The 20,695-nt window shown below is 34.4% G+C and overlaps 1 long non-coding RNA gene across 1 annotated transcript in view; it reads left to right on the top strand.

Annotated features, from left to right (window-relative positions):
- LOC145539672 (uncharacterized) overlaps positions 1-20,695 on the top strand; it is an 870,498-nt gene that overhangs the window by 674,082 nt on the left and 175,721 nt on the right. The window contains exon 3 of the long non-coding RNA XR_014077894.1: positions 20,430-20,480. This is a non-coding gene — a long non-coding RNA (uncharacterized LOC145539672). The remainder of the gene's footprint in view (positions 1-20,429; positions 20,481-20,695) is intronic.

Raw genomic sequence — 20,695 nt, 5'->3', positions numbered from 1 at the left:
CAAGAATCACTCTTTATATAGTTTTAGGAAATAGCATAATTCAGGGGTGTTTGCACTCCCCATTCAGCTCAGATGACGAGTTTTCATCTCCTTTGGACTTGGCAAAAACAAGTTTGAACCCTGTCAATGAATTTTAAAAAGTCAACTGTATATTTGGAAGAGATATGATATATACATGAATTCTAAGGTAATCTGAGATTTTTATAATATACAGTGATGACTTCTGCTCCTCAGAATGAAGGAGAGAGAAAATGTATGATTTGTTCTCTCCTTATACATTACTGCCATGGTTTTCAAAAAATAGACAATTTTTTCTTTTTAATAAATTATCCTATGAAACATGTTATTCGCTTAATGAAAGCAATAGATTTGCTAGATATGGCTATTTACATAGATATCAGTAGGGAAATGATGTTACACTCTATCCTTATTTGAACTAGAATTCAACTTTCACTATAGTCCCCTGTATATGCCCAAAACATTTGAAAATCGAGAAAGTTTCTAGAGGCAGATATGTTTAGTTTTCACAATTATGTAAGTGTACTTTTGGGAAAGGATAAATGTTTTCAGTTAAATGAGAATGAATGAAAAATTGATTGGTCATCTCTAGGTATTTAATGTATATGATTCTAGTACCTTAAAGACTGATTTGGTGTTTCAGGATGGAAAATATTGATAGTGCAGATAATTTTGGCTGAAAGAAGATTTCCTGCTGGATTTTGAAGCATCTTGTCCTTGAAATATATTTTCAGAATGTATTCCAATTACACATTGTTTGTATAAAATTTTCTATCAGTGTGTATACTTTATGTAGACACTAGCCTACAATTCTGTTAGACTTTAGTAGATCACAATTTCCTACAGGTCGGTGTTTCTCAAAATGTCTCAGACCCACCTGCAACAATATCACCTATCAACATATCAAGTAAGATTAGCTTTTTCCAGAGTTCACTGTTTCACACATTATGATTTCTCATTTTATATGTAACCTATGATTTAATTAATGAGTGTAAGGTATCCCCTTCTCCCTCAGAAGAGACATTTCAAAGTTTCACAGAGATCCACATCTGTGAAGGCCCTCTTCTGTCTCATGGACTCCTTTATTCCACAATTTGAAAATTTTTGTTCTTACACATATTTAATCATTAATATCTAAAACAGTCTGAATCCACTAAACTTGGTTGACAAAGTAAATGGATTAAAATGAAAACAGTGGAGAAATTTAATAATTAACTTTTTTCAGTTATGTGCGAAAACTACAGATTGGATTGCATATTGAGTTGGAAGTGTTATCAAATTAAGTATTATTAGAAGTCCAGAGATCAGCTCTGCAATTCTAATATTTGATTTTCCAGTATCTGCTTCATTATTTCTGGTTGTACCTTTCAACTTCACAAAGCAGACAATTCAGTGTAGAGTGTGTCTCTTAAATTTTTTTATTCCTTATACTTAAGATAGATTTATTGCATAATATCTAATTTTATTCTATAGAGTGTCACAGAGTCATGCTTCATTATTTTGACAATATTGCAGATATTTGGAAATACCTGTCAAGAGTTCTTATAGTATTCTCTCTACTTCTCTAAGTATTCCTAATGCTGGTGGCTCAGAGGTTAAAGCATCTGCCTGCAATGCGGGAGACTTGGGTTTGATCTCTCAGTTGGGAAGATCCCCTGGAGAAGGAAATGGCAATCCACTCCAGTATTCTTGCCTGGAAAATCCTATGGACAGAGGAGTCTGGTGGGCTACACTCCATGGGGTAGCAAAGAGTTGGACACGACTGAGCTACTTCACTCACTAATGCTTTATTCATCAGTTATATTAACAAATCAAAATGCCTAAAGACATCTAGTTTTACATGTGACTAGTCTCAGAGAAGATAACAATTTGTTGATATGTATACACCTAAATGGGCTTCCCTAGTAGCTCAGACAGTAAAGTATCTGTCTGCAATGCAGGAGACTTGGGTTTGATCCCTGGGTGGGTAAAATCCCCTGGAGAAGGAAATGGCAACCCACTTGCAAAGAGTCAGGACGACTGAGCGACTTCACTTTCACTATACACATAAACGGTGAGAATTTAGATTAGAAATTAGATTATATCCTGAAGAAATAGTTTTAACTGAAAAAAAAAAAAAATCCCCATCTCTCTATATATTAACTACCATGCCTTAAATATTCTAGAATTAGCTGCAGGCACTGATTTGTCTCCCAATAATATCAGAGCTGAAGCTTGCATGATTCTTTTGGTTTTTATTTCATGGATACATGATGACTGTTGCAGCTTCTATTGTTAAATCCACATTTGAGAGAGAGTTGTAGGAAGAAGAATGTGTCTTGTCTATGCCGGGAAACAAAAGGCTCACTCAGGAATCCTGAAAAAGTCTTGCACTTACCATTTTCACTGAATATTAGAGCTGTGAATTGAGTTATTGGTCAGTTAACCACCGTGTATGCTATATGTATCTTCAGATCTTAGACATGTACCCTGTTTAGGAAAATATTTGTTTAATTTACTCCTCTATGCAATGCTTTCCTGAGTAATAAGTATTCTGGTCATCTTTTTATGCACGTAATTCTATATTAACAACAACATTGATAAGAATTAATTTACTTGAATATTAATAAATTATATAATTGTCCCATTTCATTTGATGATCATGATTTTGACATCTCACTTGCCTAAATGTCTTACTTTGGCCAGTGACAAAGGTTTAAAAGTGACAAATGCTATATCCAAGAAAGCCATCATAGGATTCCATCTTGCTTTTCTTCCTATGCCACAAGAATGGTATGTCCCAAATAAGGACTACCCTTTCAGCACGATCCCTGAAAGACAGCAGACGATAAAAAACAGCAGTCAGTATCTGTCAACAAGTATCATGAGTAACAAATTTTTGTTGTCATGAGCCCCTGAGATTTCAGGAGTTTTAGTTATCCCTCAAAATTTGGGAAAATCTGACTATTCTATGAATTTTTCATAGATATTAATACTTCATATATTTTTTCTAATGTGACATTCAGCATAGATCTATGAAGTAAGCCTAGTTTTTGTCATTTATCAAAGAAGAACTGATGCTCAGAGAGGTTTAATCCATTTCTTAGTAGTCTTACAGTGAATAACTCAGTCTCCAGAGTAAGACTCACTATTCTAAATACGTTCTTACTATTAAGCTGCATGAAAAATAAGCAACTTTGGTCTTGATTGTATAGCTCTATTAAGGAACTCTCATATTGAATTGCTACTTTTTACCATATGATTGGCTCAGACGAGGGTAAAATAAAAATTTCTTGTCTCTTCAGCATAAATATTTTCAAGTGTGGCATCACAGTAAAATAATCAAAGCAATAAATATCTTTTAAAAGTAGATGACATCAATCTCTTTAATTCCACCACATAGATTTTCTAGTATAATTCATTACTGACTGAGTTTCTGCTCTAAAAGCTACTATTTCCTACAGTATATTTTATAGTCAGAAGGTATATAGATAAAATTTTAATATAAATTGATAACCTTTGCATAAATTCAGTGAGAGGAAATTTTATACACAATGAACTTTCTGGGAGAAATACATTTTCCATGTAATTTCTTAATATTTTGGATTTCCCAAATGTGCCAGTGATAGGGCCTATCACTGTGACACTAAGTCATATTATCACACATGTTTTGCATAAATCAGATGTTCTACTCAGTAGTTTGGAAGGTTTCATATACAAGTAGAATGCTCCAAAGTTTCTGAATATACTCTTAACTGTGATTAGTGGAAGAAAGATGATGTAAGTGCTCAGAGAGCAGACATGGATCATGTGGTATTTAATAAATTTTATTCTCATTGCCTAATTTAGGGCTGCTGTGAACAGCATGAGGCTCCCACCCCCTCACTTTTCTCCATTAATTTCTGGTTGTTGAATATAAAACTATTACGAAAAATGGAGATACACATCCTCTGTTTCCCATAATTTGCATTTCTCTCACTCTCTTCTACCTCAGGGCAATGTGATTATAGAGTTGTCTGATTGAGGCAGTCAATTTAAGGATGATGAAATACAGAAAATAATTTAAGCAGGATTCATTAGACAAAATTAACACAGGGTCTACAGTAAATCTCATCCCCTGCACAGCATTTGACTTTCAAGACTATTTTTATGGATCTTTAACTGCCATATTTTTTCCTCCAAATCCTTAATTAGAACATAGGACTTCCTAGTGATGGTTACAAGATCATTCAAAAGTAAGCTGATGAACTCTCTCTAGATTAAAAAGCTTATCAAAGATAGGAAGCTTATCAATGTCTCTAGTCATCTAACCTGATTTTTTAATAACAGAAAAAATAATCATTTTAATAACAGAAAAATTTCAGCTCTATACAATAATAAGCATTTGCTTTTAAGCTCATATGTCTGTGTCAGCTCAGTTCTAGGTTGATCTAGCCTGAAATCTTTATCTAGGTACATACTTTCTCTCATTCTCTCTTTTCTCTTCTGGCTGGCTAGCTCTCTCTCTTACCCACATCCACATCCACAACCATCACACCCACACACACACACATACACACACACACAAATACAAAACCAGAATCGAAACTTACAACACAGAAATGCTGTGCTGTGCTTGGTTGTGCATTGTGTCTGACTCTTTGTGACCCCATGAACCATAGCCCTCCAGGCTCCTCTGTCCATGGGGATACTCCACGAAAGGATACTGGAGTGGGTTGCCATGCCTTCCTCCATGGGATCTTTCCAACTCAGGGATCAAACCCAGGTCTCCCCCAATGCAAGTGAATTCTTTACCATTTGAGCCACCAAGGAAGCCCAAGAAAACTGGAGTGCATAGCCTATCCCTTCTCTAAGGGATCTTCCAGACACATGAATTGAACCAGGGTTCCCTGCATTTCAGGCAGATTCTTTACCAGTTGAGCTACCAGGGAAGCCCAGTGCTCAATGTCAAATGTTGTCTAATCCTCAGTTAAGAGTTAGAATTCAATGTATTCAAATAATGGGAAGGAAATAGTGTCCAGATAGGTAAGTTTAGATGCTAAATAGAATTAGATTTTTAAGTTTGCATAAGTAACAATTCCTCTCACTCCATTCTTCATGTATTAGAAAACCATCTAATAACCTTAATCTCCTCCAAGTGGACCAGTTTTTCAATGATAACAATGAGCAAACATGTTTTGCCTCTCTAAACTTACTGAATCAAGTTTGTTGGCTTCTGTAAGACATAATTCTCTTTTTATAAATAATATGGAAGAGACCCTTCTTTTAAAAATGATATTTAATGCAGTATTTTAAAAACTAAAGTCAATGCAGAATATCCACAACGACTTAATTATCAAATTTTAAACAAAGAGATGACCGTATTATTTTTCTATTGTGTCAGACTTCAACCTCAGCATGACACTGTTTGTTGTGTTTTGTTTTTGAAAACCTGTTGGATTTTTTTGTTGTTGTTGTTGTGGTTGTTATCTCACCCTACCCCAGCTTTATAGCTTTATTGAGATACAATAGAGAAATAAGATTGTCTGTGTGTAAGGCATATAATGTAACTCAACTTTTCAAATCCATTGTTAAATACATAATTTAACTAATATAGTATTTCTGTTATAATGTTTAAGCCTATTAGAATGAAAATCCTTAAAATTTTAGTGCCATACAATGGTACTAAATGGATCATGGCAGACAAAACAGGAATTCAAAAAGGCCTGGACATAAATGAAAAGAAATTAATATTTTTAAAACTTAGAGTCAATACATCATGTGTTCTCTTTACATCCTGCACTAAGTTAATTAATAATAATTTTTAAAAATCATTGTTTGCTAGTTAAAGATCTTTGGATGGTTACTAGAGTAAAATCTGGCAAATTTTGTAAAAGGTTTAAAGTTTGTTTTAATTACATTCTTATTAAATTTAAGTATTATAATAAAGAAACTAGAAAATTTCACTCTGTCTCCCTCTAGATATGGTGCTTTCATTTACTGTATTTGAATTAAGCTGTTTATATTTATTTTTATAGTTTATTAGCTTGTGGATATTCTTCAGTCCAAATACTGTCTCTAATCTTTTTTGAGATCTCACTTACTCAATATACTAAAGCCTTCATTGAGCTTCAGCTTGTGGGATATTGTCTTGCTTTATCTTACCTCTGGCTGTTGTCATCAGAGAAGTAACCTCTTCCTCCAGAAGTAACCATGGTGAGCTATGTGGTTCTTTTACAAAATATGTGCTTATCCAGTAGAACTGTACCTTAAAGTCTGAATGATATGCCTCAGAATGGAGCTGCCAGGAAGGAAATAATGGAAAAGTGAAAAATATAGACTTGATAACTAAATGTACTAAAACAGATGCTTTATTTCATCCTTCCTTGATACACTTTTTCATTTTTTTTTCATTTCATGTCACTCAACCACTGTTGTCAAGTTTTTTTTTTTAATTTTTTTAATTGAAGGGTAATTGCTTTACAGAATTTTGTGGTTTTCTGCAATACATCAACAAGAATCAGCCATAGGTACATGATGTCCCCTCCCTCCCGGGCCTCCCTCCCATCTCCCTTCCCACCCCACCCTTCAGCCTATCACAGAGCCCATGTTTGAGTTCCCCAATTCATACAACAAATTCTCCTTGGCTGTTTATTTTGCATACGGTATTGTAAATTTCTATATTACACTCTCCATACATCTCCCCTTCTCCCTCCTCTCCTCCCCCCACGTCCATAGGTCTGTTCTCTGTCTGTTTCTCCTTTGCCGCCCTGAAAATAAATTCATCAGTGCCATCTCTTTAGATTCCATATATATGTGTCAATATGCAATATTTATATCTCTCTTTCTGACTTACCTCACTCTGTATAATAGGCTCTAGTTTCATCCACCTCATTAGAATAGATTCAAATGTGTTCCGTTTGATGGCTGAGTAGTATTCCATTGCATGTATGCATCACAGCTACTTTATCCATTCATCTGTTGATGGGCATTTAGGTTGCTTCCATTTTCTAGCTATTGTAAATAGTGCTGTCAAGTCTTTGCGTTTCCTTCTTTCTGACTGGCTAATTCGCCCTGTAGTAATTTGTGTGTGCTGACCAGTTCGACTTGTCCCTGGACTATGAAGTTGGTGAACCCTGCTCACATAATGCAACCACATTTACTACTGAGAACTGATCTCCAAGAATATTTTCTTTCTTGTTACTGTTTTCTTACTTGTTTTTTACTTGCTTATCTTCAATATAGTTAATAGTTTATTCATTCATTTATTCAATAAAAATTTAATAAAGTTCTCTTCTTTTGCATGCCCTAAGTGAGAAACTGAGAATAAAATCAGCAAAAAATAAATAAATAAATAACATGGTACCTACTATCAAGAGGGTTTTAGTAAAATGGAGGGAGAGTCAGCTAATTTTTTTTCATTTTGGTTAGGTTCTCTGGGATAATATAAGGTGTACAAGAAGCACATAGAGTACCGACCTTAGTCTTGAAGGTCAGGATTGGATTGTCAAATGCGACATCTGTTTTAGTCTGATCAAAGAGTAATTTACTACTTTCAGTGATGAAACTAAGAATAATTTCTTATTTTTCTAAGCAAACAAGCTATTTAAGCAGAGAATCTATATACATAAATACAAGGAATATAAAAGATACTTAAAATGTCACTTTCTCCTGACCTTAAGAGCTGCAGTAAATGAAAAGTGAATCAAAGACTTTTCCCAAGAAAATACAACTCTACACACTTGGTGTAGTGGGGATGATACTGATGACAGAGGCAGGCAGTATGGATTTCTTAGTAGCTTTGGATCCTTGAGAAATTCTGAATCTACCTCTTTCGGACAGGGAGAAGAATAAATAGTTCTGTCAGAGAAGCCCAGCAGTGCTACAGCAGGCTTCTTTAGAAAGAGGATGCAGGGTCTTTCACTTCATGAGGCTAGCTCTTGGTTGTCCTGCCTTTAATTGAGAAAGCCCACTCTCATAGGGTGTTATATGGATATACAAATTCTTCATTAAGACTTGAAAATTATCTCATTCTGAATTTTGAAAAATGTGTACAGTACAAAAAGCAGTTGTACCTGAATCATACTATTTCATAATATTAAATACATGCAGTTGTTTGAGTAGCTACAGTTCGGGGAGCAACAGGTGTTGATTTCATATTTTCTCTAGGGGCACCAATTCCATGGAAGCAAGTGGTCCCAAGGGGTCTTAACAATAATAATAACAACCACCAAGACAATGGTGAGTGTTCATGTGCACCAAAGCACAGAAACCAATAGACCAGAGAGTAAAAATACAAGTAAAGACTTTGAAAAATGACTGCATTTGGTATCTGAAGTCTTTATGATATGACAATGCACTGTGGTAATAATTGACCTAGGGCTGTTTGGCAGAAACCAACAGAATTCTGTAAAGCAATTATCCTTCAATTAAAAAAGTAGATACTTTTTTAAAAAGAGTTTGGAGTTTGGAAATTTAGTGTGTGTGGAGGAAGGGTTGCTTCTTCTTTAATTTTGTTCTCAAAATATTTCAAAGAATGTAAGTAAAAGGAAAGAGACATTTGTATCTATACAATGAAAATCAGAGTTTAAGAGTTATTTTTTTGGAAACATACTTGGAATATATGCAGAATATATTTAGCATGCTCTATAATAATTATTCTAATACATCTTGTGTTTTTTGTTTGTTTGTTAATTAGATCCTAATTTACACAGAGAAAAATATTACTCATGTTATAATTGAGCAACTGATGCTGTATCAATGTATGCACATGGGAAATAGTCATCTTTTCTCTTTTTTCTCTGCCTTATGCCATGGAAAAGGAATACAGAGTGATGTACCTATAAAAAACAAGGCATTAAAAAAAAAAAAAAAGCAGGACATGAAAGGCTACATAGTCCACAGTGGATCCAGTAGATTTGTGGCTTGTATATTGCGATTGTACTCATATTTATTGGAAACTTGCTATTTTCCAGGTGATATGGCAGGTTCTCATGAGACAAAGATTATTAGGTCATGCCCTCTGTACCTTAATACCTAAGAATTTTATGAGGAAACAGATATTCCTATAACTTACTGCATGCTTTACTGAAAATACAACCAATATCCAAGCTGCTGCTTCACAGAGGGAGGGATTAATGGTGGGATTTTAAAACATTTCTCAGTAAAAAGAAAAATAAGCATTTGAAATTTTCCTTCGTATATACACAAAGAGAATATTTTGTCCTCCAAAGGAAAAAAAAATCTAATAACATATTATTCTATGTAAAGTTATTGATTACTACACACTTGCTGTCTAGTATTATAAGATACCAGAGAGTATCTTAATAAATCAGTACTCTTTATCTTCTGTATTTTGAAAATTGTCTTGTATTCTAACTCTCCAAGTTATTTTCCAAGCTAACTGATAAGCAGATGATGAAGTAAGATCGTCTCTAAGAATTAGTTAAGGGTCTATCACCATGCTAAATATTTTACATACAGTATCTCTTACAATTCTCACAAAACCCCAGGAATCTTAATTCTGAAATTAAGCCAAGAAAATGTCAAAATAAAACTAAATCTTTGATCTCAGTTTTATGTGTTGTTGTGGTTGTTGTTTTATGTGTGTATATATGCATTTGTATAGACATGTATTTGTTTATTTACTTTAGCTTGATCTTGATAAAAGTACTATCTTTTTTAGAATGCAAATATATTTTAATTGTTGCAGTTGAAACTAAGGTGGAAAGGAAATGATCTAATCAATTTCTGCCCCTCTAGACAGAGTCATATTTAAAAAGCATGTCTGAAAAGTATAGACCTCTAGGTTTTCCAATGTTGATAACTCTTGTACAGACTTTCAGTGATGTAGCTAATAGTCTGGCACTGATGTAGCTAATAGTCTGGTGATATTTAATGGCAAATTGAACATTGGATTTTCTTTGATATCTGGGACTGTACCACCAGCTTTCAATTTCTATCCCCTGTTGCTTATGGGATATCAGGTTTAATTCCTTGGTAGTTTACACTGGTGGAAGCTTAGTCTAACCTTAGGGTGAAGTAAAAGATGTTGCCTCTCATATTTCTGGCTTTTTTAGAGACTTCCCTCTGTGTAAACCTCTGGACTGTACATTGATAATAACTGTGAAACAGAATGGGATTAACCAAATTAGCTTACTCTGAGTATATTTAGAAAGTAAATCTGAGCATATTTAGAAAGTAAATCTGTTAATCTCTTCCATTAAGAGTGGCTTATTATATTCAAAATGAAGTGTGAAAATGAAGCAAATTCTGTATTCATGATACACTTGCACCATAATTTTAACAGAAAAGCTTTGCTTGAGCCAGATTGTCACCCTTATTCCGTCCTATAGTGTTTAACTGAGGTTCATATTCATATAGGAAAAGACAACACTATCCAGTTTTCTAAGGATTAGAGGAATAATCTCTTCCGTGACCTAGTTTCCTGGAAAAGCCTTGTCTTCTCAGATTTCCTGTAACTGTCCTAGGACCTGGCATTTGTGTTTGCGAGTAATCTGATATTGTTTGAACCATTGCTAACCTTAGAAATGATCCAGAAATCAACTAATTAACTTGTTGCATTAGAAATGAAGAATTATGTGGAATAATTTATAAAAGTACATATTTTTTCCTTTGATAGCATGTTTGGAAACTGCATTACCTGTGTTCATATCTTAATTTCTCAACTGGATGCACTGAGTATGCTAGATTTTATACACTTTTTGTGAAAGGAACACAACATCATTTGTATGCATTTATGATGATGAAATAATGGGTAAAAGAATTTAAATAATTAAAGCCTGTACCCAACTTCTGATGTTAACTGTTTTGTTAAATCCTTGCTTGAAGAAAATGAAAAAGAAATACTTCTGCACTGTTCTTCTGTTTAGTGTGTCAACATCTTTATAATGTGACAGTGTACAACCTAGAAAAAAACCTGGACTTAGAGGACAAATCTAGGTTTTGTTGTTGATTCATTAACTGTGAGACCTTGAACAACTTTTGTGAGATAGTTTGAAAGGGTGTTAGCAATTTCTGTTTCCAATACAAATTGTTAAATATGTAATAAACATTCAGTAAGCACAAGCTAATTTAAAATATAAACGCATTTTCTCCATATTTTATTTTTATCCTCTTTCTTTTTTTCTTTGCATCCACCTTCTTGGCTTGTCTCTTTTGTTTACCTTTTGCCCTTTTGAGCCACATACACAAAATGACACATAGACATTTATCAGAGCTAAGAAAGTGGTATGTGACTGGAGTGGTATGATTGTTGTTGTTCAGTCACTAAGTTGTCTGACTCTTTGCACCCCCATGGACTGCAGCACACCAGATTTCCCTGTCCTTCACTATATCCCACAGTTTGCGCAAACTCATGTCCATTGAGTAAGTGATCTCATCCAACCATCTCATCCTCTGTCATCCCCTTCTCCTCCTGCCCTCAGTCTTTCCCAGCATCAGGGTCTTTGCCAATGAGTTTGCTCTTCACATCAGGTGGCCAAAGTATTGGAGTTTCAGCTTCAGCATCAGTCTTTCCAGTGAATATTCAGCAACAATTTCCTTGAGGATTGACTGGTTTGTTCTCCTTGCAGTCCAAGGGACTCTCAAGAGTCTTCTCCAACACTCCAGTTCAAAAGCATCAATTCTTCAGTGCTCAGCCTTCTTTATGGTCCAACTCTCACATCCATACATAACCACTGCGAAAACCATAGCTTTAACTATGCAGACTTTGTCGGCAAAGTGATGTCTCTGATTTTTAATATGCTGTCTAGATTTGTCATAGCTTTTGTTGCAAGGAGAAAGTTTTTGTTTTTGTTTTTTAATTTCATGAATGCTGTGATTTTGGAGCCCAAGAAAATAAAGTCTCTCACAGTTTCCATTGTTTCGCCATCTATTTGCCATAAAGTGATGGGACTGGATGCTATGATCTTAGTTTTATGAATGTTGAGTTTTAAGCCAGATTTTTCACTCTGCTCTTTCACCTTCATCAAGAGGCTCTTTAGTTCCTCTTTGTTTTCTGCCGTAAGGGTGGTGTCATCTGCATGTCTGAGGTTATTGATATTTCTCCTGGCAATCTTGACACCAGCTTGTGCTTCATCCAGCCCAGCATTTCTCATGATGTCCTCTGCATATAAGTTAAATAAGCAAGGTGACAATATGCAGCTTTGACATACTCATTTCCTGATTTGGAACCAGTCTGTTTTTCCATGTCCAGTTCTAACTGTTGCTTCCTGACCTGCATACAGATTTCTCGAGAGACAGGTCAGGTGATCTGGTATTCCCATCTCTAGAAGACATTTCCACAGTTTATTGTGATGCACACAGTCAAAGGCTTTGTTTTAGTCAATAAAACAGGAGTAGATGTTTTTTCTGGAACTCTCTTGCTTTTTGGATGGTTCAGCGAATGTTGGCAATTTGATCTCTGGTTCCTCTGCCTTTTCTAAATCCACTTTGAACATCTGGAAATTCATGGTTCACATACTGTTGAAGACTGACTTAGAGAATTTTGAGCATGACTTTGCTAGCGTGTGGGATGAGTGCAATTGTCAGGGAGTTTGAGCGTTCTTTGGCATTGCCTTTCTTTGGGATTCAAATGAAAACAAACCTTTTCCAGTCCTGAGGCCACTGCTGAGTTTTCCAAATTTGCTGGCACATTGAGTGCAGTACTTTCGCAGTAGCATCTTTTAGGATTTGAAATAACTCAGCTGGAATTCCATCACCTCCACTAGCTTTGTTCATAGTGATGCTTCCTAAGGCCCACTTGACTTCGCACTCCTGGATGTCTGGCTCTAGGTGAGTGATCACACCATCGCATGGTTATCTGGGTTATTAAGATCTTTTTTATATATTTTTTCTTCATATTCTGGCCACCTCTTCTTAATATCATTTGCTTCTGTTAAATCCATACTGTTTTTGTCTTTTATTGTGCCCAATGAGAGAATTACTGGAAAGTCAGCTTTTTTTTTTTTCATTTGCCTGATTGGTGGTTTGTGTTTATTGTTTTTTAAATTTTTAATTATTTAAAACTATTAAAGGTAAATGCCTTGGCCTGTTTTTACAATGGACTAGGACAGAGACCTGTCTCTGTATGTTCTTATCCATTATGCTGTTGTACAGTTATACCATTGTAAATATAGCTTCTGAGATGTTATATATAATTGGAATAGTTATGAAACTTTTCTGATACCCCTTTAAGTAAGTATTGTTTCAATCTGTGACTTTTTTTTTTTAATTTGCCATATTATTAAACCTAAACCATGTTAATTTAGGACGGGAATTATTTAGAATATATATAAAAAAAAATTGTGGCTACTACAATCAAAGATACAAGTAATTAAGTAGTATCTCCTTCTCTTTTTTTTCCCCCCAATGGAATATAAAATTTTATTGGATGCATTGTCTAAAATAAACCTTACATGAAAGAGCAGAAATCAATTTTTTCAGAATTTTTCTGCTTTATGATTTAAAATATAATAATTATAAAATAACATTATATAGACTTCCATTGAAGAACATCTATTAATTTTACAAACTTGAGTTTAAAAAAGGAAGAAAAAAACCCCAAAGGGCCAGAATTTGTAGTCTTGTTTTGACTTTAATTTCAGAAAATGAAATTATTTCCTTGACATGTATCAAATACATAAAAGTGATAACTGAGTGATTCAACTGCTTGTTAAAACAAATAGAATAGCATCACAAATAAAACCAGATAAAACATGTTTTAAAAAAGGAGATTATTACTTGTACCATAACAGTAATTCTGTTTGATTGGCTAAAGTACACTGAGAATAAATCACTCTGGTGTTACCAATTATATATGCTGTTTTGGTGGCCTTTTGTTTTATTAACATTGTAATAAGAACCAAGTTTTTCATATCATTTGGCAAATGAACCATGCTGTTTAAATAACTGCTGAAACAAATAAAAGATGGAGTCACATAATATTGTGTTTATGCCACCAGACTTTGTACAAACTCTGTTTAGTATTGTGTTACTTTTATATTTTAGATGTCATTTTTGTTTTTGTAGTAACAGTACCTTATTTAGCCTATTCAGAGAAACCTGTTGGGAGGAAACAAGCTGATCGTTACAATCTTAGCTGCTTTGTTTGGAAGTCTGAATGGTCATGAATTCTACACATTTTCATTAACTGCATAAAGAAGTTAGCTTCAACTTATATAGAGGTAATGAGTAATGCCTTGCAACAAACTAGTTAAACACTTAGAAGATGATAGAATTTGACATTTTACTTTCAGAAGGGTCACACCATCAGTTGTTTGATGATGTAGTCCCTTCCCATCCAAGATACACTGTAGTGTTCATTTTCTTGCCATGATACTGCTTTCACACCACTGCTTTTGCTCTCTACTACCCACTAATATCTTTGGGAAGGACAATTTTTTTATGCATTTGAGTAAGGAAAGGGCAATGAAGATATTTATATATAAACATTTTGCCAACAAGAAAGCAAAGTATAATTTGAAAGATAAGAGATATAAGTTGCTATTTGTTGAGGGAGCCAGGCTCTGTATTACATGTGTTGCAAAGATAATCCCCTTAATGTGGACAAAGGGATCTTCTACTCAAGGAGGTGAAATAGTTTACCCAAGTTCAAGAAGGTAAATGACTACCCAAAAGTGCATATCCATCATTGATTTAAAGCCCAAGTTCTTTCCCTCTCTCTTCTCTATTTATGAAAATAAATAATGATAAAGCACAGATGAGCTCAGACATGCAAAAAAACTTAAGATGTTATATATTAATAGGAAACCATAGCCCTTTGGGGAGAGCGGGAAACTGCCCCAGTAATGGCATTTGACATTTTACTATAAAAGTGTTGCAACTCTTGGTTTGCGGCAACTCTTGGTTTGCGATTCCATTGTATCAGCTCCTTCAAATAAGATCAAGAAGCCTGCATCCACATTTGTTTTTCTTACCCTATATGATGATATATGAGAGTAGATTTGAAGTTTATTGATTAAGTCTAGAAACTCAATATTAAGATATAAAGCAATCTATTTCTGAGTTATAAATGAAAGAAGCATTTTTTTGTATGTTACAGTTACATTAAACTGTTGGTGACTTTATGGCTTGGATTTTATCAGCTTTTTGGAGGATGTATCTTGCTGTCCAAAATAATTTTCTGTATTTATTAATATGGATATCTGGTAAATTTTATTAACAAATATTTATCTTGAAGATCTTCAGACACACAGTTATAAATTTATTACTTGTTACTGAGAAGAAACTAATCATTATTCTGTCTCAGAGAAATTAAATATTTTCTAAGTAAGCTTTATATAATTTAGTCCTGGAACTTTCAATTATATATATAATAAATGTAAAAGAAATGGCTATACATATATATTCACTCTTACTGGCTCAAACCAGTTTAATAGAAAAGATAATAAGTAGCTCAACTGTGTACTTGACAATTATTATCAAGTCATTTTCAGTGAGATTTTCCTGCAGAAGCAAGAGTAATCGTATCAGTCATATAAAACTTTGTAAATGCTTCAGTGTAGGTGTCAGGTAAATTATAATAACTTACAGATTTGGGGAAAAAACATGACATTTAAGGAAGAAAGAATCTTTTAGATTTTGCATTCACAAAATATGTTTGTGTTCATTGCTGAAAAGTGAGGGAATGATACTGTATTATAATCTACATTCTTGAATAAATCAGATTATTGGTATGAATGTTATCATTAGATGATGAAATTATCTCTCTTATAAACACCAAAATGTAGATTCAAAAACAGAACCAGAGATATTTCATTGACACTTAATACTAATACATGAGTTTCTGTTGTTTGGTTGCTAAGTCATGTCTGACTCTTTTGCAACCCCAAAGACTGCAGCCTGCCAGGCTCCTGCATAGAATTTCCCAGACAAGAATACCTGGAGTGGGTTGTCATTTCCTTCTCCAGGGATATTCTGGACACAGGTATCCAACCTACATCTCTTGCACTGGCAGATGGATTCTTTTCTATAGATGAGACTCTGCAATAAAATTTTTACATTAAACAATTCAATAAAAATTTAACTTTGCTTTTATTTTGTTCTTTTTTATATATGTACCTGATGGTTATAATCAAAAGACCTAAAGCACAAAAAATATCTCAGTGGATGCCAAAATCTATTGCTGTGTTTTTTAACTGTTAATCCCTGCCATGAAATTAAAAGCCACTTGCTCCTTGGAAGAATGTGCTTATGTGCTTAGTTGCTCAGTCATCGCCGACTCTTTGTGACCCCATGAACTGTAGGCTGCCAGGCTCCTCTGTTTATGGGGATTCTTTAGGCAAGAATATTGGAGTGGGTTGCCATGCCTTCTCCAGGAGATCTTTCTAACCCAGATATCAAACACAGGTCTCCCTCATTACAGGCAGATTCTTTACCATCTGAGCCACCAGTGAAACCCAAGAATACTGGAGTGAATAGCCTATCCTTTCTCCAGGGCCTCTTCCCAACCCAGGAATTGAACTGGAATAAAAGCTGAGCACTGAAGAATTGATGCTTTTGAACTGTGGTGTTGGAGAAGACTCTTGAGAGTCCCTTGGACTGCAAGGAGATCCAACCAGTCCATCCTAAAAGAGATCAGCCCTGGGTGTTCATTGGAAGGACTGATGTTGAAGCTGAAACTCCAATACTTTGGTCACCTCATGCAAAGAGTTGACTCATTGGAAAAGACTCTGATGCTGGGAAAGATTGAGAGCAGGAGAAGAAGGGGGCAACAGAGGATGAGATTGTTGGATGGCATCACTGACTCAATGGACTTGGGTTTGGGTGGACTCCAGGAGTTGGTGATAGACAGGGGGGCCTGGCGTGCTGCGTTCATGGGGTTACAAAGAGTCGGACACAACTGAGCGACTAAACTGAACTGAACTGAAAAGCTGTGACAAACCTAGACAGCGTATTAAATAGCAGAGATATCACCTTGCTGACAAAGGCCCATACAGTCAATGCTATGGTTTTTCTGGTAGTCATGTATGGATGTGAAATTTAGACCGTAAGGAAGGCTAAGCACTGAAAAATTGATGCTTTTGTATTGTGGTGCTGGAGAAGACTCTTGCTCTCCTTGCTTGGAGAGCAAGGAAATCAAACCAGTCAACCCTAAAGGAGATCACCCCTGAATATTCATTGGAAGGACTGATGATGAAGCTGAAGCTCCAATACTTTGGCCAACTGATGTGAAGAGCTAACTCAGTGGAAAAGACCCTGATGCTGGGAAAGATTGAGGGCAAGAGAAGGGGTGACAGAGGATGAGATGGTTGGATAGCATCATCAACTCAATAGACATGAGTTTGAGCAAACTCCAGGAGATAGTGAAGGACAGGGGAGCCTGGCATGCTGCAGTCCATGGAGTCAGAAAGAGTCAGACATGACTGAGCAACTGAACAATAATAAAGCAAGCAGAATATTACCTGATGACATATACAATCCTAACTTCCTCATTACAAGCTAAGGGGAGTGGTTAAAAGAGTTTAGCTTTTTATGTTTTCCAGAAACAAAATGGTTTGTGAAGGGTGCTTTTTTACGCTGAGACTGAGACATGCACTGAGGCACTTAAACAATTTCTACTCAGTTTTTATACAGTAGTGAACCTGATACATAGAGAAACTTATTGTGGTCACATTATCCATTTTCATATTTCCTTTTTTTGTTGAAGGATATGGGGATATATCTTGCTAATATGTCTATGTTACAAAAACAAAGTGACGGTCATGTTTTTAATGTCATAGGCAATCCTTTGGAAGTCTGTAAAGTACAAAGTACAGGGATATTTTTATGTGCAAAAGTAATGAAACAAAATTAATTTCTTCCTTTTGAAATCCAAGCAAATTTAATCTTTTTCACTAATTTTGATAGTGCCCTAATCAAAAGCTAATATACATAATCATATGCTCTACTTAAATTAGACAAATATTATTTAAGACTTTCTTCAAATTTCACTTTGGTTTACCTGTGCAATATCATAAGCTGATGCCACCCTACTCACAGATCCCTTTTCTTACCCTGACCATTTTCCACCCTTGAAGTTACCACTTTCTAACATTGTATATGATTTACTTGGTTTTATGCTTATTGTGAATTTATTATTTTCTGTGTATTTCTATATTGTGATTTCCAGAATAAAAGAGTTTAGTAATTTATGTACTAATATGGTCCAGATGCCTAGAAAAATGCCCATTACACCACCAAAAAATTATATATATAATGAATAAATGAAACTTTTAAACAGTGATCAACAACACAAAAATCTTAAGAAACTGAAATTTCTCTATTTCCAATATAATACATATTTGAAATACATGTCACAATAAAAAATTATAAAACAAGTACAAATAGATAATAAATTGTCTCTAATCATGAGCTAAAAAAAAAACAAAAAAACTTCCAGTGATATATTTTTAAACTTAATATATTTTCTCCTTCTTAGTTGCAACCGGAGAACAAAGATAGCACCATTGAATCATAGATAAAAATTCATTTTTATATCCTTGTGATGAATAATAAAGTTGGAAAATATTAAACTAAAAACAATACTAAAAGCATCTTAAGGGGGAAAGATTTAAACATCAGCTCTTTGCAGCATCTTAGCATGTTAGGACATAACTTACATTCACTTTATATTCATCTGATTTCCACAAATAAATATTCTCCTAAGTCAAGCAAGTGAATTATTTATAGGAACTTCATACAGTTGAATTTCTTTTCCTGTAATTTTTTAGTGTGTGGCAGTGATACTTTTTTTGACGGGTCCTAATTTCAGTCCTGTGCAAATGTGCTGCATGACCTTACACAGTAAAGTGTCTTACAGTGCATCATTTTAGATCCCTAAGATGTGGGGTTCAATGTTCATGAGCTCTGAGTTTCCTTCTGCTTCTATGATTGTGTGCCTTTGGGTCTTCCATTTCTATGATAGTGTGTCTCTTCTTACTCATTGTATGTGATTTGTTTTAAAGTTAAAACACTTAGCATTTACAAATATATCGGAATCTACTTTTAATTTATCATTTCCACATTAAAGAAAAAGTGTTTGTGTTATGTTAAAGCAATGGTTAGTTTTAGAATTACCCAGGGTATCTTGTGCTATATATTATCTATATACTAAAGATATACTATGTATTGTATATTATACTATGGATGTGCTTAGTTGTTCAGTCATGTCTGACTCTTTGCGACTCCAGGGATTGTATCCCACCAGGCTCCTCTGTCCATGGGGATTCTCCAGGCAAGGATTCTGGAGTGGGTTACCATGCACTCCTCCAGGGGATCTTCCCAACTCAGGGACTGAACCCACATCTTTTAGTCTCCTGCATTGGCAGGTGGGTTCTTTCTTACTAGCATCATCTTTACCACTTGCCACCTGGGAAGCCCTATATTATGGTACCTGGATCAAGAAGATCCCCTGGAGAAGGGAATGGCAACCCACTTCAGTATTCTTGCCTGGATAATTGCATGGATAGAGGAGCCTAGCAGGCTATAGTACATGGGATCGCAAAAAGCTGGACACGACTAAGAAACTAACACACACATATAACTAAGATATATTTATAAAATTATTCTATATTTATAAATATACATTTTACACATTAAAGATAGTAACTATTATGTTTTCCTAGGAACTTTAAAAAAGAGTGTTCTTATATTTATCAGTCTGTATTGTTCTAGGTACTGAATTAAGTATTTTATTTCTACTGTCTCCCTCACTTAGAGATAAAGAGTTGCTAAAAAATAAAACCTCACAAGTTTAAAGACAATATATTTTAACATAGGCTTAGATGATAACTTAGTTACATGTCCCAAATATTAACTCTTGTCTCAATGCCAACATAATAAATATTGTTTTTTTTCAAAATGTGAAATATAATGCTAAATAAATCATTAATGCCTTGATTATTTTGCCCAAACTTTATTTTTATTTTCTCTGAAAGGGCCAATTTATTGTAGAGTGAAATGTACTACCTTTGCATTTTTGAATAAATGAATATTTTGAGTATATGTATAAAAAGAAGGAAGTGTTTCTCTAAACTCATTCCTCACGTTTAAGCATTATATATGTATCTAGTATATATATTTAAACATATTTATTGCCCAGTTTAATTATAACATCTTGTTTATTAATCCTAACCACAACATGCTTGGGTATACATTATGTCCATATTTCTTGTGAAATCAGAATTAGCTTTCAAAATGATCTGGTATCTGGATAGAAAAACACTTGAAAATTTTAGTATAATAGATAATCAGAAATAATATTTTTTAATGGTATGGACACACATTGTAGTTTTGTTGTCTGTAAGAACATATAAGGCAATTTATAAAATTACATTTGTATCACAATTTGTAGTGAAATATTTGATAATTCAGTTTCCCTTAATTACAAAGTCATTGCTCAGATTCATGTTTGAAAATGCATTTGACTCATCATGTCTTTTTATTTACAGGAATTTGCAGTGTCATATTTCTGAATGCCATGCACAAGAACTGCAAATAAGGTATAGTGTATTGTATTTTATACTAAAGTTATGCATTTAAGATTCATGTCAACAGTAATCAAGAGTTGTACCTCGTAAAGAAAACCATAAGTCAAATCTTGGTTTTGATATCCAGCTTACAATCATTATCTGTATGTTGGCAATTATCTTGCGTTTATTTTGTTCTGTTGAAAACACTCTTTTATGGGGATGTCTACCATAAGGTGCTTTTTTTC

This window comes from Giraffa tippelskirchi, chromosome 2 (genome assembly GCF_054371585.1).
Source record: "Giraffa tippelskirchi isolate mGirTip1 chromosome 2, T2T-mGirTip1v1.2.pri, whole genome shotgun sequence".
Classification (NCBI taxonomy): Eukaryota; Metazoa; Chordata; class Mammalia; order Artiodactyla; family Giraffidae; genus Giraffa; species Giraffa tippelskirchi.
The sequence above is the reverse complement of the archived record's forward strand: the minus strand, read 5'-3'. Positions and strand labels throughout refer to the sequence as shown.